Source organism: Nannobrachium achirus (assembly GCF_963921795.1).
Source record: "Nannobrachium achirus genome assembly, chromosome: 2".
Taxonomy (NCBI): Eukaryota; Metazoa; Chordata; class Actinopteri; order Myctophiformes; family Myctophidae; genus Nannobrachium; species Nannobrachium achirus.
In genome coordinates, this window is record NC_137811.1 from 55,862,288 (window position 1) to 55,881,363 (window position 19,076).

Consider the following 19,076-nt stretch of genomic DNA (forward strand, 5'->3'; position numbering starts at 1 on the left):
AAATAACTGGGGGAGCAGGACAAAATCCAAATACTTTGGGCTCTGGAATGATCTGTTGTCTGATAACTGCAATTTTTGTTATAAAGTGGTTGAGTAGTTCCTCACATTTTTCTGGTGAAGCTTCCAGAGGCTGACTAGGTGGTGGGCCGATTGCTGAGTCTATGGTTTGAAATAGAACTCTGGGGTTGTGACTCTGAGAGCTGATTAACTTAGAGAAATATAGGTTTCTTGCCTCCTTGACGGCATTCTGATAAGTGGCCATGCAATTTCTAAGTATGTTCAGGGATGAATCTAGCTTATCTTTATGCCATCTCCGTTCAGCTCTTCTACACTGTTGTTTAATTTCCCGTGTGTGATCATTCAGCCAGTGGAGGGCATTTGGTTTTTGATATTTGGTTTTAAAAGGTGCAATTTTGTTAACACATATGGTGCCAACCCCGAGTTTCCCGAGTTTGTATTGGTACTAGTGCTGTGCCAACCCCGAGTTTCCCGAGTTTGGGCCGTTTTTGAAAAAAAAAAAAAAAAAAATTCAATTTTTTTTTTTCAATTTTTTTTTTTGGACCTCCAGAAATGTATTAGGCATGATCGCGATCGCGAAATTGCATGTTTAACCCCCATACCAACCCATTCTTTCAAACATGGCAGCCATGTTTGTTTACATCTGAAGAAAACATAATGGCTCATAAATCATGAATGCCTGAACGGATTTCCAAGCGGATTTTTTTGTTTGAAAGCTGTGAACAGCCTGCACACACGTGGTGCATCATCTAGGCATGGGCGTGCACTTTTTACACAATTGCGCAATTACATGGAAGTCTATGGTAACCATGGCAACGTGGCCCATTGAAGAGAAAAAATCATGGCTACATAAGTGTATATTTGTGCTAATACTGTTAAAATACCCTACAAGGTCATCAACAGAATGTTGAGACTGAGAGGAGATGGAGGGAGCAGCCAGGAAGGCCTGCTGGAATCGAGAGGCTGAGTTCACATTGAAAACACGGGAATAAGAGGATGACAGGGGCTTAGGAGCGGGACAGGGGAGCAGGGTTTGAAAGATCACTGCTTTGTGATCAGATGGCGGAAACTCTCTAATAACCACATTATTTAGAGACAAGCCAAATGAAAGCACCAGATCCAGTGTATGGCCCTTAATGTGGGTGGGACCAGTGACCGATTGCAAAAGATTAAAAGATTCATAGAGTTTGATAAAATCAGCAGCTAACACAGATTCCGAGGGACAGCAGACATGCAGGTTGAAGTCCCCGAGAATTTGAACCCTGTCATATTGAGGCATAATAAGTGATAAAAGTTCTGAAAATTCATCTATAAACTTTGCGTTGTAGTTAGGAGGTCTATAGATTAATACACATAGGAGGGGGGACTTACCGTTGATTAAGAAACTAAAAAAAAGTATAATAAATACACACATAGACACAGTCAATTGACACATTAGAGATGAATGTGAGTGCATGAGTGTATTACCAGGGAAAGATGCAAAAAAATGTATTGCTTTATTTTGAAGGACTTTATATCCCATGTATTATTTGACTTTTTTTCTCTCTCCTGGTGATACTGCTCATGGACTCATGTGCATTTCTTTAATGTGTCAACTGATTGTCTGTCTTATGCTCTTGTTCCTAATCAGTGTGTTCACGCACACATATGCAGTGTTGGGTGTGTTAATGGTAACCAATTAATTTGTCATGTCAGACCCTCATGAAGACCATAGTCTGGTCGAAACATGTTGTCAAGTTAAGTTTTAACTCTACAGTATATCCTCTCCTCCACTTGTTTGAGTGCTCGGATCATTAGCTGTGTCTAGTTTGCCAACCTGTGCATATTTATAACAAAATAACGTTTTTCTAATGGTCAATAACAATATCATCAAGTATCCTGTTCTTCCAGAAATAAGGTTAATGAATAATACTGCTGCAATGTTGCTGGAATGTTTGGTTGTGGTGATTTCGGTCATTAAGGTGTGCAGTATTATTGCAGACCTTAATTACTTTAGGGACATTTACAGCCCCTTTAAGCATTTTGATGGTGTGAAATCTTGAGAATAATTCCAGGCTACACAGAGCTTTTCCCTGTGGTATTGTAGTAAATGACTAATGGCATTTAAAAGCTATTAGCTTTTACTAAGCTATTAGCTTTCACTACAATACCACAGGAAAAAAGTGGTAAGTAAAGGCGCTAACAAATTAACACACTGTTGTGCTGTTGGGCTTCCTCTAGCCTGTGTTTGTTGTCCCTCTGACACCTCAATCCTTCAATAGATGAATAAAGATGACTGGGGGGATGAGGGGACAGGGCTGGGTGATGTGATGTGAGACACACTTCTAAAGGAAACACAAAAACCTCTCTTGCAATCAACAAACCACTCTCACATGTAATTGCAATTGGAAATCAATCAATGTTTTTTGGGGTCTCCCAGATAAATGTAGGAAAAGAAAATGGGAAACTTTCTATTTGAGTCGTGATAGAAATTGGTCTGTGACCCACAAATGGGTCCTAAACCACAGTTTGGGTTAAATGGTCTTGTAAACAGAGAGCTAAAGACAGCAATGAAGTGCCACATAGTAACTAGGATACCGGGTAAACATCACACCTGGAATCTGTCAAAATGCTAAATGCTATCTATCTTTCTTCTGTTTTCTTTCCACCAGACAGCTTCAATATAAATCAGTCAACTGAGAGGACTCTGACAGGTTATTCGAATCGTCGACTTAGGGGGTAGCAAAACAAATTCTAAATGTTAGGACACTCCAGTCCAATTCAAAGATTGGTTTGTTGTGATAAATGAGATTTAGCGTGTCCAGACCTGAGCACGGCTCCTTGCTCTGACCCTTTGATTGGTTCTTTGATAAGTGTGCAGATGACTATCCTGCTGCAGGTCTGGGTGAAGAGAAGTGTCCTGGGAGGACACGCCTTTTAATGTCATTCTCAGAGTCGGGGTGTGTGTGTGTGTGTGTGTGTGTGTGTGTGTGTGTGTGTGTGTGTGTGTGTGTGCGTGTGCGCGCGCGTGCGTGCGTGCGTGCGTGCGTGTGTGTGTGTTTGTGCATACATTAACTTATTCTTATATTCTTGCCTCTGCAGGGGGGAAATGAATCAGCTCTTGTTTGTAACGATGATCATGTTTAGTATGCATCCTGTCTCTAAGTATGCTGTCTCTGCCTGTCTCAGTAATCCCCAGTCTTGGTGACAAATAAGTCACAGATGCTCCTTAACATCTTACATTGATTGATTGATTGATTGATTGATTGATTGATTGATTGATTGATGCGTTTATTGACACAAATGCATATGCAATATGCATGAACATACAGGATTATTTTTAGCTACATATAACCTGTAATCTGTCAAAAGGATAAAACACACACCCAAAAAACGTAACCTGCAACAACTCAACTAATTGATGGTTATAATTATGTGCAGCTGCTATTCAGTCTGCTCTTTAAGGCTTGCAGATAAATCATTCCACATACAGTATAAGGAGTCCTTACCCATTGAGCCAACATGCGATGGCTGTTTGGTAAACAAACTCTAGCAGCCCTGGGGGGCCAGTTCTAAGAAAGGTGGCGTGGTCAGCTGAGTGCGCCACAGGGAGCTCCCTACCATCCCTGCAGGGTGCATATGAGGGCAGGTGTTTGAGTAGAACTGATTATGGAAGGACAGACACCACCCCATGGACACATGACACGTGGCGTTACCTCCCCCTTTACACTGTAAATATCTTCTATTTCTTTTTATTTTATTATTTTCATTTTCTTTTTGAGCGGTGCTAACCGCTCCTATACGTGGCTGTGCGTGTGTCTGTAGCCTTTTTCCTCAGCGTTTTGCCATAGTAAAATGTGTGTACGTAGCATCATGTTTGTCTAGTGATGTCATATGTCGTATGTCTGTAGCCTTTTTCCTCAGCGTTTTGCCATAGCAAAACGTGTGTGTGTAGCATACCCTGTACATCCTAGACTCAAATCCTAGTCTGAAGATGTTATGCAAGCACGACCACCGCTCACTTCACATTGGGTGTGATTTTTTTCTTCTTTATGACAGCTTTTTCCCCCTTTTGTTATTGATGATATCCTATGCATAGTACTGTGTTCTATCCATCTGTCTTTCAATGTTATGTGAGATACATATTCCTAAATAAGCCGAAATGCTTACTAGGATCATCTTAGTTGACATTGTACCAGTGATTTGTACTGTCATGAAACTGTACTTTCCCTATGCAACCTTCTAATAAATTCTTCAATCTAACAGTACGGACTGGCAAGCATCTGAAAGTTGTCAGCCAGGGGTTCAAGAGAGAGTTTCTTTTCCCCCAGTTACAGAGCCCGGAATGAGGACGAGGACAGAAAACAAAACAAAAATGTATAAAGATTAATAATAATAAAATGCAAACAAAATATTAACTTTTCTTTATCTCAACTAACTTATTTTTCTTCATTACATATTATTTATTATGACTAACATTTCCCTGCTTGTATAGTAGCCTATATGAGTGAGACAAATAAACCCTCTTGGTTCTTCAGCTGAGGTTGAAATCTCTACTTGCATCATGTGCTGTCCAAACTCATGCATGAGGCATATCGTCTCATGTCTAAAACTGTTACTTTTCAGGATTGAAATTCAAGTAGCAGTAGCAGTTCTACAGTACAAGCTCAAAATGTGTCACTTTGCACTTCATTTCGAGCTGATCTGCTACTTTTGAAGCTTTTGTCTGATGCTGACACTAGTACTAGTATGATTGAGTAGGGCGTTAAGTTTACGAAAAAACACAAAAAGTTAGAATATGGAGATTTTTGAGGATATGTGTTGACCTCATTTTGTTGGGGAATTTCCTTGCAATTTCATTGCAAGTCTTCCAGCTGTGGCTATACTAGACGACTGACATGTCCTAAAGTGACAAGGGAATGATAAAACTGAGGAACATACAATAGGATGTTTTAATGATGAAATAAAATGTAAGGTTTATCTTCTAACACACGGCAGTCTGTGCTCTTATGATAATGCTCAGGAGTGTCCTCCCTCCTTGGATTACCGTTTTATGTGGTGTCATCCTATACAGTAGAAATAACAAGGTTTGTTATATTGTTCCTAGTATATATCGATCCAACAGAAGGAGCGTGTGTAGAAAGCTGTCCAAGATAATGCTCATCTCATTGTCTTTAGTACAATAAATGAAAGAGGCAATCCACCGCCACCCCCACCTGTTCTTATCTCTTTTCATCAGCCCATTGCTAATGTGTGAAGCCTTCTATTTTGTTCTAAAATAAAAATGTGGCTTGAAATATTCAGTATTGCGGGTACCTCCATTCAGGGCTTTATATTGTATCTCCCTAACATCATTTCATTTTTACTTTACCCAAATCAAGAGGGATTAGGTTTTGTCCATCACTGTGGTCATTGATAAGAACGGCTGACAAAAACCTCTACACAGCTTAAATAGAACTACAATGACAAGCAGGGCTTTAAATATTACAATAACCTCTACAAAGAGAGCTTCACAGAGTTGCAGTTTCAGTAGAACTAGCGACAGAATAGCTCTGAAATGACAGGTCTCCACGACCTGTATGATCCACGTCTAGCGAGAGAAATTAACTAATTTCTTGTCACATATTGCTCTCCTCAGAAAACACTACATAGATTTTAGAAATAGAATTAATTGTTTTCATAACATTAGCGTCAGTGCTAAGTTTGATAAACAGGTACACTGCATAGTTACGTAAGGGATAATGTCTTATAATGTCTGGGTCAGTGGTCAGTGGTCATTATCAAGAAATAACACAGCTGATTTTATCGATTGACCAATCAGAATCAAGCATTCAATCAAGCTGTGTAATAATAGCTTTTATTACACAGCTTGGTTGAATGCTTGATTGTGATTGGTGTGTTATTTCTGGGTAATGACCAATGAGCTCAATAACAGACCGATGCCTAATCAACGGCTCAGAGCACCTACCGGTATGTGTGAATTTTATGCCGTATCCAACATGACAGCCATGTAAACAAACACAAAAGGTCATTTACGACTAATGTTGCTCTTTGAAAACATTTGAAGCGAGAAATAGATGTTGCAGCAACCAAAAACGAATTCTATTTGATCAATACTTCCTTGGTTTCCGAGGCGACGTTGTGCTTGGCGGACGCCCAGTGCAGCACTTGTTGAATACTTTCACCACTGTAAGCAAGGAAATTCTTTCTTTGGTTTTACTTTTGAGTCCATTTATTTATGTATTTATTAAGTAGCTGTGTAATAAGCGGAATAATGTCTGGGTCAGCGCCACAGTCATTATCAAGAAATAAATCTCAATCTTTCTCAATAATTGTTGTTATACTGTAGCACCAGCATCTGGCTGATTCGAAACACTTGCAATGGAGGCTATATCTTCCCCGGCAGAGGGGGATGATGAGTCGGTCTGGCCACGCCAGGCTAACTCCTTGGCCAATCAGAAGGGAATCTGAAAAAGCTCACATACATCGTGATCACGTGGCCACAGAGATGTGTGCCGATTTACGTGCATTTTGGACACAATCTGTAGGAGGGAGTAGTAGCAATAAGTGTGCTTGGCAAAAAAAAAAAAAAACACAAAACGGTAGAAATGGGTCTATATGGGAAGACAAGTTGTGTAATGATTCCTTGGATCACCAGTAAGACCCCCTAATCAGGAGATACGTGACCGCCAGGTCGCATACACAAACTTTAGAAGGCAATGATAGGCAATCAGGAGGGAATATGGGAAATGGGACATGTTGATGACATGACTTTAGAGATACTGTGTACCGCTTTGCATGATTTTAGGGCAAAGTCTGTAGGAGCAGTGTCCAAAAATGTGTTTTGCAAAAGTCGGCCTGATGGTGGCGCTAGATGGGACAGATGCATTTTGATGACATGACTGTAGAGATACTGTGTACCGCCAAAAATGTGTTTTGCAAGAATCGGCCTCATGGTGGCGCTAGAAGAGGGCCATGTGAGAAATGAGTACCATTGGGTGGAGGTTGTGGTTTGGCAGCCAAGGAGTGTGTGTGCAAAGTTTGGCATGGATAGGGGCAACGGTGGCAGAGATATGAGTAGGGGAAAAGTGTGACGTACAGACTGACAGACAGACTGACAGCCAGTGGAGGTTTTGATAGTAACTGTTTTGATAGTAATAATTACACTGAGTGAAAACATAATCCTCTGCCAGATGACTAAAATATGACCAAAATTAAATGGAATTTCATTCAAAAGACTATGAATAAAACAAAAACAAAATTTGCACACAAAGCTGAGTAGCCTAGTTAAAGTCAGTCTCATGTTGAAGGTCATAAATCACAAGGCCTACATTCAGTATACCGGTAGTACAATTCAATTGTGTAAATGAAAAGAATGCTAATGAAGTCTATGTGCATTCACTATATACCGGTAGTGCATTAATTCAGTGTATTTTGGCTGAATGTTCACCTTACATAGTTCTGCCATACTAGGCCTATGTTCAGTGACATGCTAGGTTCATGCGGTTAAAAAGCTTGATGAATTGCCATTTATGGTCCTAAAATGGGAAGGGGAAGCCAGATGCACTGGAGCGGAATGAACAACTGGCAGTTGTTGCTCAGCAACACATCCTTCCACTTGTCATAGTGGGAAAGCGAGGGCATGGTAGAAAAAGTGCTCACATGTTTTACTTAAGATCAATACTGCAAATATAGAAATACTCTGTTACAAGTAAAAGTCTGGAAATAAAAATGTACTTGAGTAAAAGTAAAATACAAGTATTGCCATCAAGATGTACCAAAAGTAGAAAGTACTGCTTATGCAGAAGATCCCATTTCATGTTTTTAAACGTGTCAAAATCTTTTGAAAATAGCAGCTCACAATGCGTCACATCGCGACACATGCTTGTAGATCGGCTATTTTCAAATGGCCAAAATGTATAGGATTAAAGTGGTTAAAGCCATACTGTGTAAGATGCCCAACTAGTGGTCATTAGCCCTATAGCAAACCGCGGTCGCGTCCGCGTCTTTCGGACGTTTTTCGTACCTTCAGACCCCCGCGTCTGCCTCCACCTCGCTGAGATCTATCTTTTAAGGGGTCCCTTGTTCCTGTGCGTTCAGTAATTCCAGAGATACGGACTCCTTCACCCTGCCTGGTAGGCGAAATTACCTAGAGAAGGGATGGTACAAACGGGCGACAACAAATATGGCTGCCATAGCGACCCCACTTCAAGATGCGCTGTGATTGGCCGGCAGTTGTATAACCCTCGCTGTGATTGGCCGGTAGTGTGATGACGCAATTTTCGCGCGAGATCCGGTCCACGGCAAGGATCTCAGTTTACATACAGAGAAGGCTTTACAGGCTGAAATTCACGGCGCGGATCTTCTAAAACTTTTGTGATTTAATAGTTAGGAGAATTTTAAGATTTGTTTTATAAAAAAAGTTACATAGTACAACTTTAATGTATGTTTTGCATAATAATCAAAATCTACAAAGTAACAGTAACTAAAGTGTTCAAATAAATGTAATGGAGTAAAAGTACAATATTTGGGTTTGAGATGTAGTGGAGTAGAAGTAAAAGTATTGGGAATTGAAAACACTCAAATAAAATACAAATACCGTCTGTCTGTCTGTCTGTCTGTCTGTCTGTCTGTCTGTCTGTCTGTCTGTCTGTCTGTCTGTCTGTCCGTCTCGTCACACTACTCTTATCTCTGGCACCGTTGGCCCTATCAATGCCAAACTTTGCACACACACTCCTTGGATGGGAAATCACAACCTCCCCCCTTGATTTCTCACATGGCCCTCTTCTAGCGCCACCATCAGGCCAATTTTTGCAAAACACATTTTTGGACACTGCTCCTACAGATTTTGGCCTAAAATCACACAAAGCAGTACACAGTCATAAAGTCATGTCATCAACATGGATCTGTCCCATTTCCCATATTCCCTCCTGATTGGCTACGATTGCCTTCTAAAGTTTGTGTATGCGACCTGACGGTCGCTTATCTCCCGATTAGGGAGTCTTACTGGTACTTATGTAAATGTACTTATTACTTTCCACCACTGGTGCTTGCTCACCCCATCAGGAGCATGCAGGGAATGCAAGTTGAAAATTAACCTGTGATGTACACTGTACAGTATCTACACACCTGCCACAACCACTCTCATTTCCCATACAATCACAGTGAATGGCAGATTTATACAGTTTCACAGAGTAAAAGCATATTGTTTTGTGAAACAAACAAGGCGCGGAAAGCAGTAGGCCTATTATCTCTTTCTCCAAATATTGCTGCTAGGGGTTAAATGACCCTGGAACTCAATGCACATCCAGATGTCACTTTTCACATGTAAGGCATAGACTCTGGAGTACCAGCAGAAGAACACACATGCCCTGTGTGTGAGAAGTAGGCACTGACAGGGAAGAATGACTTAACACATCCTCCTTTTCAACAGTGGACAAAGTACTCAACTCCAGTACTTGAGTACTTAAATACTCCTGGTCAAATATTACCCAACCACAAGTGAAAGTTACTTCTGTCAAATTTGTACTTCAGTTAAAGGACTGGAGTACTTGCTTAAAAAAAATTCAATAGTACAAATTACAAATACTCAAAATATCAATAATATTTATTTGATATTTATGTTTGATAATATCTCAATTTAACAATTTTATTAAAAAAACATGTTGGCCCTATCTTGGGGAATGTTCAACCATTAAAAAATATTTGTATTCATAAATAGCAGGGAAAGTTCTACAACTCAAAGTGCATTGTGATGAGACATGTTGTATATCAGTATACTGTATATAGGGCGTTGAGTGGTTACATTTTTCTTTTACAAATCGGGCCCTGGATTTGGATCAAATGCACTTTTGATTTGACTCTGTTGCAATTGTATCCAAGAGAAGGATGCTGGCTGTATTCTTTGCTAGCATGAATTTCACCTGTAGCATAGCTGTCTTTGAACAAAACCAGTGGTACTGTATGTTTGGCCTTGCTATGACCTATCATACTTGTTTCAAGTCTCTGCGAGTGACATGAAAGAAAAATACCTGCACACTGTCAGGTTCAGTTCCTCACAGTGCGCAGGTCCTTTTCTTTGATTTCATTATCAGAGATCTCCTTCTGAATATAATGCACTTTTTGTCCTAGGCCCCTGTCACCAACCTGAGGGGTGCATCAGCCTTGTTCTAAAAAGTCTCTGCAAATGGATTTTCATACCTTACAGAAATTAATGGAAACCAAACGTAAAAAGTAGTACCAAAGTGCAGGAAGTATATAGTGGAAAACACCTCTGTATTGATTTATTGAAAGATGTTGACGTTTGGGTCACCTTTCTCAAGACTACTCCACCTTAAAGTGACATTATACTGTTAGTGCATAAATACAGCCCATAATTACATGATAGTCCACACAGCTGGGGTCTATCATGTAATTATGGGCTATAAACTGTATTAAGCGCTTTATGGTTGAGATGTCTTGAGAAAGGTTAACCTTTTTACGGTGTGGCACTGAAGGGGCCAGCCTTCAACAACAGGGTTGGTCTGAACAGGGTGGCAAAAATAGGCCATCTGTATGTCCCCACAAAGGTAGCGGAACACTCAAATCAGCTGACGCTGCTAAATATGTCACGGTTCCCACAAAGGTAGATCAATCACAGTAAACCACACAGCTCAGCTGATGCTGCTATGCTGATCATCACAGATCACCTCATGCTACTGAAGATGACTTGATATCCATAGCTACAGTACAAATTTGGATACCATTTGGATACCATGCCATTATTAGACCCTAGTGTGTTTAATAAATCAATGCAGAGGTGATAAGTATGTGTGGGGAAACTGGGAATTTACTTATCCCACGATTTTGTAACCCATTTTTCACCCGGTGTCAATTTTCTAATGTAATCCTTGGTGCTACACTCCCTCTGCCAAACTGGAAATTGACCTTTGGGGAATTGATTCCATGTGCACTACAGCAAGGGTTCCCAAGCTTTTCAAATAATCATATTTGAACTGGGACCAAGTAGACAAAAATTGTACCATATTATAATTGATTGTCATGATGAGTGACGACCAATTATATGCAGAATGAAAATACTGTAGATTGAAAATGTTTGAAGTGGTCCCATTTTGGAACCATTTTGGGCAGATGCGACACGTTCTCTGTTACTGATGTTTTGTGCACGCATTGATTATGCATTACAAAGAAAATGTACTTTGTAATTTGTACTTTTGAATTACCTCAAGTACAAATTTAACTGAATAACTTTCAACTGTAGTTGTAATAATATTTGACCAGAGTATACTTAAAATGGGGTTGATTACTTTGTCCACCACTGACACATTTCACAAAGGCCATCCCCCTGCTCCCAATTACCTGTGGCCGCTGAGCTCCAAGCTCTTGTTTCATGTCTTGTTACATGGCCTGGTCTTTCTCTTTCTTCTAAAAGTTGATTTGCACAGGTGATGGGCACTTTAGCCTGCAGCCTTTTATTCCCATACTTTAGTCAGGCTTTTGCAGGCATCAGTTAAGTGGTTGCATACAGTATTCCATCAATGCATTTAGTCTTTTATGTATGAGTTTTGCAGAAGCATTTTTGTTGATGCCACACAAGATTGATGTGTCACTTAACTGCAAGCAGATTCTGGAGGAACCAAACAGATACGGTAGAGAAACCCCAGGGTAATGATGAGATTTTGCACTTGTTTATTCTTCCCACATATACATCCATTTTATTGCAGTACTCTGCTTTAAACAAAAAGCATTTCCATTAATAAAGATATTCCTTTATGTCAGAGAAGAGCAGTCTCGGTTAATTAGTGGTGTAAAGTAACTAAGTACATATACTCAAGTACTGTACTTGTGTTTCCAATTTTCAATATAGCTTCTACTCCACTACAGCACTTGGCTTGTCCAGGCAAGCAAATATTGTGCTTTTACTCCATTACAATCATTTGAAAACTTTAGTACTGGTTACTTTCTAGATTTGTTTATTACAAAACATACATTAACCACTTCAGCCCTATACTGTATGCTTTGGCTATTTGAAAATATAAGATCTACAAGCTCAATCGATTTCTATACATTCGTGAAACCTTTTCGGCATAACAAGTACTTTTACTTTTGGTAATTTCTGTACATTTTAATGCCAATAGATAGATTATTTCTATGTTGGAGTATTGATTATTTTACTTAAGTAAAGAATGTGAGTACTTATTCCACCACTGGTAATTAGAGTTTAATGTGTTCAGGAAGTAACTTAAAGTTGAAGTTGAGGTTGAACCGTGCTGTCCGGAGATTGCATAAAAGTGTTATTTTGTGCATAGGTTTTCAAACAGCATCCTTGGACAGTTCAGCTTTAGCATGGTAAAGCTTTCTCCAGGGGCGTCTTCTATGGAAGCCCCAGGGAGAGGGCCTTGTCACAGGCCCAAGAGGCATGCTGTCATTCACCAAACACACATGGGAAAACTTTTCAAAGTGGTGTCAAAAGTGGGTAAGTTAAGTTGTCCTATATTATGTTTTTTTTTTTTTTTTTTTTTTTCATGAGACAGTTTTTTTTTAACAGTTTTTCGTAATTCAGTATTATTAGTAAACAAAACGATAATGATATTGTGTAATTATTCACAACAGCACTTGTTCTTGTGCCATACTTAGTAGGCCAGTAGCTTGTACAATGAAAGGGTGAGCTGGAGGTTGACTGACAAATTCCACCATCGAATATTGAGGCTGATATTTTCTAACACTGAGCTATATTTTCTGCAGTGAGGCTACACCTCAAGTGTGTCTGTGAACACTCATTGAGGCGATGACTCTAATTAGAAGCCAATGAAGCAGACCTAAGTGGGTGGAACACTATAGGCGAGACAGCAGGGTTTCCCTTTCCCTCCTAGCTTCCCTTCACTTCTCCCCTTCCTTTTCTTTTCCTTTTTGCTTTTCTTTTCTTTTCCTTTACTATTTTACTCAGACCTTTTCTCTTTTTTAAACATTTGTGAGATACAAAACAAGATCATTGTTTCAACAACATCGATTTGTTACAGATGTATGTTTGTGACAAAAGCAATACAAAACTGTTGAAAAGAAACCAATGAAGCTAGTCATCCTAATTTTTTATAACAAACATTTAAACATTAGTTTGCTAGTACAGTAAACATGTACCAGTCTTGGGTTAGGGTGGAATTCTGTATGTTTAAAATGAAACCTTGAGCAAGTTGAGAGCCTAATCAATCATAACTATTTGCTTTTTACACCTGCATATGCAGTGGCTCAATAGCTCATTTTAAAGTAACGATTATGTCTTGGTCGGTCAACAGTTTGCTGCATCAAGCATAATTGCTTTTTCTTTCCTTTTTTTTTACCGACATTCTTTCTGGAGACAGGCTGAGTGTTTGCAATAAAGCTTGTTGTTGAACAGTGTGCTATACAGCTGATACAAAACAATGTGGAATCTTCCAAATTAAGGCTGCTCTGTAAGAATGAAATATGAAAATAACATACTCTGTCTAGAGTCTAGACCCTAGTTGTAATACCATTGCAGGAACGTTTCATAATCATATCTACGCAGTAAATTATGTATATACTGTATATCCACGCCAGAGCATAGCTGCAGTATTGCAATAATAATTTGTAAAGAGAAGCTCAAGCATTACTGCCTAGACACACATTTTGTATTTAGCTTCAACAACATTGATCTATTCGTGTGACCAATCTGTAAAATAATCAGTGTTAGCTTCATCATAGAGTACAGAATGTCTGAATATAGTGACAAGCATATAAATGAAGTGAGGCAGGGGCTTATCATTCTTTCATTATCTACTGTAATGACATGGGCTGGAATATTACTAACGCTGGTGAATGCTAACCTGGTGAAATGCTACGCTGCCGACGCTGGTCAATGCTAACCTGGTGAATGTGAACCTAGTTGGACCAACAGCCCATTGGAAATAGGGTGGACCTTGTACAGCACCTCTTCTCCCAGTTCTCTGCTTGCCTAAACTTGCTTTCATTCTGCTGACCGCATATTTGCTGAGACAAATATGATTTGCTTCATGTCCTTTGTCCACACAGTGATTGTAAAATGCTCAGCGTTTTGTGAAATATAGATAAATAGGCCAAGAAAGTAGGCAGAGGCATATGAAAAGGACAGCATTTACATAATTAAGGGTATCGTATTTCATCTAGTAATGCAGGGCTTGAGACAAACTTTCAAATGCAACTGGTCTCATCCTTCTATGATGAATCGTTATGTACGACTAATGTGTTCATCAATAATTTATCCTGTTGACACCTTTGACCAACAACTTGCACCTTGCAATGTTTCAGGAGGAAGAGTTCTTCCAGAGTTAGTGTCGAAGTGTCCTTAAACTCAGTCGGTGCCATATTTAAAGTGGGATGACCTCTTATATTGCCGGTTCGCCAACAAAGGGTTAAAAAAATAGTGTGCACGCTGGTGCACACATTCGTGCACAGATCATGCACTATGAATGTGCATGCTTTTCACAGCTTTCAAACAAAAAAATCCGCTTGGAAATCCGTTCAGGCATTCAGGAGAAAGGAGCCCTTATGTTTTCTTCAAATGTAAACAAACATGGCTGCCATGTTTGAAAGATGGGGTTGGTATGGGGGTTAAACATAGCCTCGCAACAGCCAGACTCTCCCGAGAAAGGAAGCACATTGGTGATGACGTAGCTCGGGATGGCTTGCGAGGCTAGGTTAAACATGCAATTTCGCGATCGCGATCATGCCTAGTACACTGTTGGAGGTCCAAAAAAGAAATTTTCAAAAAATGTTTTTTCAATTTTTTATTTTATTTTTTTATTATTTTAAAAAAAAAGACGTTCAGAAGACGTCTGGCAGGGAGGTCCATAGTGAAAAAGACGTTTTAAAGACGTTTTTATTATAGAAACATCTTTTTTGGCAGGGTATGAGCAAGATATCAAACCCCTAATTGCTCCCGATGAGGAGGTTGGCCTTGCATGGTTTCCTCTGCCATCAGTGTATGAATGTGTGTGTAAATGGGTGAATGTAATGCACAATCATTGTAAAGCACCTTGGATAAAGGGCAAGGGCAGGCGCTATATAAATGCACCATTTACCATTTACAGTACAGCACAGTACAGTATTCAGTTAGAAATCTACTTACATTACAATTTCATGGCTTTGTGTTGTGATAATTGTGTTGATAATAGTCTCCGCCAGGCCAAAGGTTGTGGCTGCCTGGAGACTGTGCGTCCGTCCGTCCGTCCGTCCGTCCGTCCGTCCGTCCGTCCGTCCGTCCGTCCGTCTGTGAGCAGCTAATCCCCATCACTGTTGAACCGATCAGCGTGAAACTGTGCACATACACTCCCTGGAGGCCAGAGCAGAACTCTGCCATGAATAGGCCTGCACTCCTACATATTTTGTCCAAACATCACACAAATCGGTACACATTATCATAGTCATGTGATCTAAACAGATCTGTCAGACTTTTCATATTCCACCCTGATTGGCTAAGATTGGCTAATATTGGCTTCCAAAGTTTGCTGGAGTGTCCCGTTTTGAACAAAATGCCTAAAATAATTAATGCAGCGTCCGATTTCCATGAGGCTTTGCACACACATTCCCACTAGGCCAAGGATGGGTTATGGTGGTGGTATAAGAAGCAGATTCATGTTTTGGCATACAATAGGCCTACAGTATAACTCTTGAACCGTAGGTCAAAAAATATTTTCCCCTTGGATTCCTTGGATCGCCCCAAATAAGCCAGGCCCATTTTCACCTGACAAGTTTTCCGCCATGTCAATTTTCTCTCTCACAAAACACTATTTTTGCTACTACTCCTGCCGATTTTGTCCAAACCTTATCTTTGTATTCATGTGATCAAGATCTCTTCCAATTTGCTATGATTGCCTTCCAAACTTTGTGAGAAGGGTCCAATTTGCACGAAATGCCACAAGGAATGGTGCTTCCCTATCTTCTATGGTGCTTCCTATGGTGTCCTTATCATATTTGGTGCTTCCCTGTGAGAATATACACTAGAAAATCGACATCCACATTAAGGCTGGGCAGTATATCGAAAATATACAGTACCTATATCGAGGTATCAACATGCAAGGTATACATATCGACGAAGACAGCTTGAAATGATGTACTGTATGTGTCAAATTAATTAACAGTCACACTAGGCATGGCAAAAGCAGTCTATGCTTAACCAGGTGTGGTTATTTCAATAAAACCATTGTTGGAAAATGGAAATATTTCTTTATTCTAAGTGTACTGTGCAGTGTGCATGCATGGATATGCTATTCATTATCTGGGTTAGGCAGGCAGTGGACCTAAAGCAGAAAAACATTAAAAACAATATAATGCAATGTTTTTACTAATATCGTGAGTAATATCGATATTGAAGTATTCAACAACATTATCGGATATCAAAGGTTTTCCTAATATCGGCCAGCCTTAATCCACACCAATAGTTAATGAATGTACGGTATGTGTTCAAGGGCATTATATGTCATTTTGGCCATAAAATGTATTCCACAAAGTCAGTTCAAGTCAGATTGCTGATATGGCACTGACACAGTAGATATTTTAGTAGAACTATCAATTTCAGTAAGAAACTGTATGGGTGTCTCCTCATCTCTGTGCATGTGTGTGTGTGTGTGTGTGTGTGTGTGTGTGTGTGTGTGTGTGTGTGTGTGTGTGTGTGTGTGTGTGTGTGTGTGTGTGTGTGTGTGTGTGCGCGCGCGCGCAAGTGTTGTTTGGTTAGGGTCAGATCGCCTCACTGCCCCACAGAGTTGAATTTACGTGTTACAGGCCCCCCATTCGTGTAGTGATCAGAAGACTGCTGAAGCAAGGAATGTGGACCTCAGATTGATGTCCTCAATATTGTCGTAGCTCATTCTCTAGCCCAGGCTGTGTGTGTGATTCATTGTAGCGGCTTGGATGATGTATTTTTTCATCGCGGCTGGGGCTCCCAGTGATGCACGAGTGTGCCATGGGTGGAAAGAAATGGAGGCAGAACAGCTCATCTAATGCCCTATCATCTCATAGGAGCATATAGCAGATTTTTTACACCGTCATAAGACAAAGCAAATTAGGCATAACAGGGGCCAAATATATTGACAGTGCTGCACAATGAATTGTTCCACATTGTAGTTTATTATAGACAAATCACAATACAAAATACAAAAATTATCCATCAAACAGCAAGGACAATATTGTGGAGCAGAAGAATTAATTCTGCCTTAAATACAGAATGGGAAAAAAATACATTCACAAAGCATTGCTTTAGATAAGGTTGCGCTCTGTACATTTCTTTTTTGTTAATGTTCATGTTCATATCACAATAGCTTTTGGTCATGCTGCAAACTGGCTACCAGGCTGAAGAAAAAACATGTTTCATTTAGTTTCCTCCTCTAAATGGAACATATTTCAGTAGTCTCTTACCTATAGTGGTAATTGGTAAATGAGAAAAAATGAAGAAAATCAACAAAAGTGCACATCTGAGAGGGATTTTACTTTGCAAACTAACAAACTTTGAAGTTTCTTTCCCTTCTATTACATTGAAGAGCATAATAGCTTACAATGATATATGAAATGGTAGAAAAATACATAACAACATAGCTGGCACACAAGTAGCACTCATGAAAACATCGATTCCACACTGTACAATACATTTCAAACAATTTTACAACATAGAGAAGTAATCAGTATTCAGTACAAATCCTTTTTCTTATTTAGACCAGGGTTTTTATTTTTCTGAATATTCCTACAGTACGTGTGTGCATTTTGTGGTCTTGCTTTATTGCAGTATATACACTGTATGTACTGTATATAGTCCACCATCGCTCTACTAGGTTTGCTGCAGTGATGTTGATGTATAGTATATCATAAGAAGCCTTGCGCTCTGTGGCCTCATATTCTACCAGTAAGACTCCCTAATCGGGAGATAAGCGACAGTTGGTCGCTTATCTCCACAAATATCACAACCTCCACCTCTCACGTCATACGGGCAGCCATAGTTACACCTGGAATGTTGAATCTCGATATATGGAGATAACCTACGCATCACACAAAGTCTGACCTCACCAGCCCATACTTGGGCATGGACGACTTATATCTCCATATACGGAGATGGCCATATATGGAGATACGATGACATCACAGAGTCCACAGCTGATGATGTGGCGTGATGTCATACAATACACAAACAAGCCCTATATAAAGGGGCAATTCTCACCAGGGAAGAGAGCATTGCCTGGAATGTTGAATCTCCATATATGGAGATAACCTACGCATCACACAAAGTCTGACCTCACCAGCCCATACTTGGGCATGGACGACTTATATCTCCATATACGGAGATGGCCATATATGGAGATACGATGACATCACAGAGTCCACAGCTGATGATGTGGCGTGATGTCATACAATAAACAAACAAGCCCTACAGCTGATGATGTGGCGTGATGTCATACAATAAACAAACAAGCCCTATATACTGATGCGGAGATATGAGCAGGGCAAAGGTGTGACGTGTGACGTGTGACCGACCGACGGACGGACGGCCGGTGGAGGTTTTCATAGTAAACTGCTCCCTGATGGTCGCAATCAATGAATTACATACAGCCTTCTGCTATCATGACAGTTATCTGATCCTTTTGCAAACAACCTCTAAAGTCTGGATAACAGGCATCACCCTTGAATTAGCATACATTGCTACTGAACTGACCTTTACAGGCATTTCTCACAGGCCATAGTAGTCGGATCAACATTAATATTAATGTTACTTCCACTGGGATTAATATCCATGTGAAATACGCTGAATATCTTTCAGTGTATGTGTATCAGTTTTCAAAGTGCAATGAGTCATAATGGAGCGGTCAAACCATTGCTGTTATCAGTGGTGTCATTTACTGTAACTTGTGAAATGATGGCCTCTGGAGAGAGACTACATTGAAGTGCCAAAGAAGTTAAACGGCAGAATCCTGAATAAGTTCAGGCCTGCCCTGACGTCTTTATTGTGCAAATGTAGCAGACTAGCCGAGGCTGAAGATCAGAAGCCCAATACTGTATCTCCCCTTGGCTGTGGGGGTTTACTCTTTCTATGATTGGCAGAT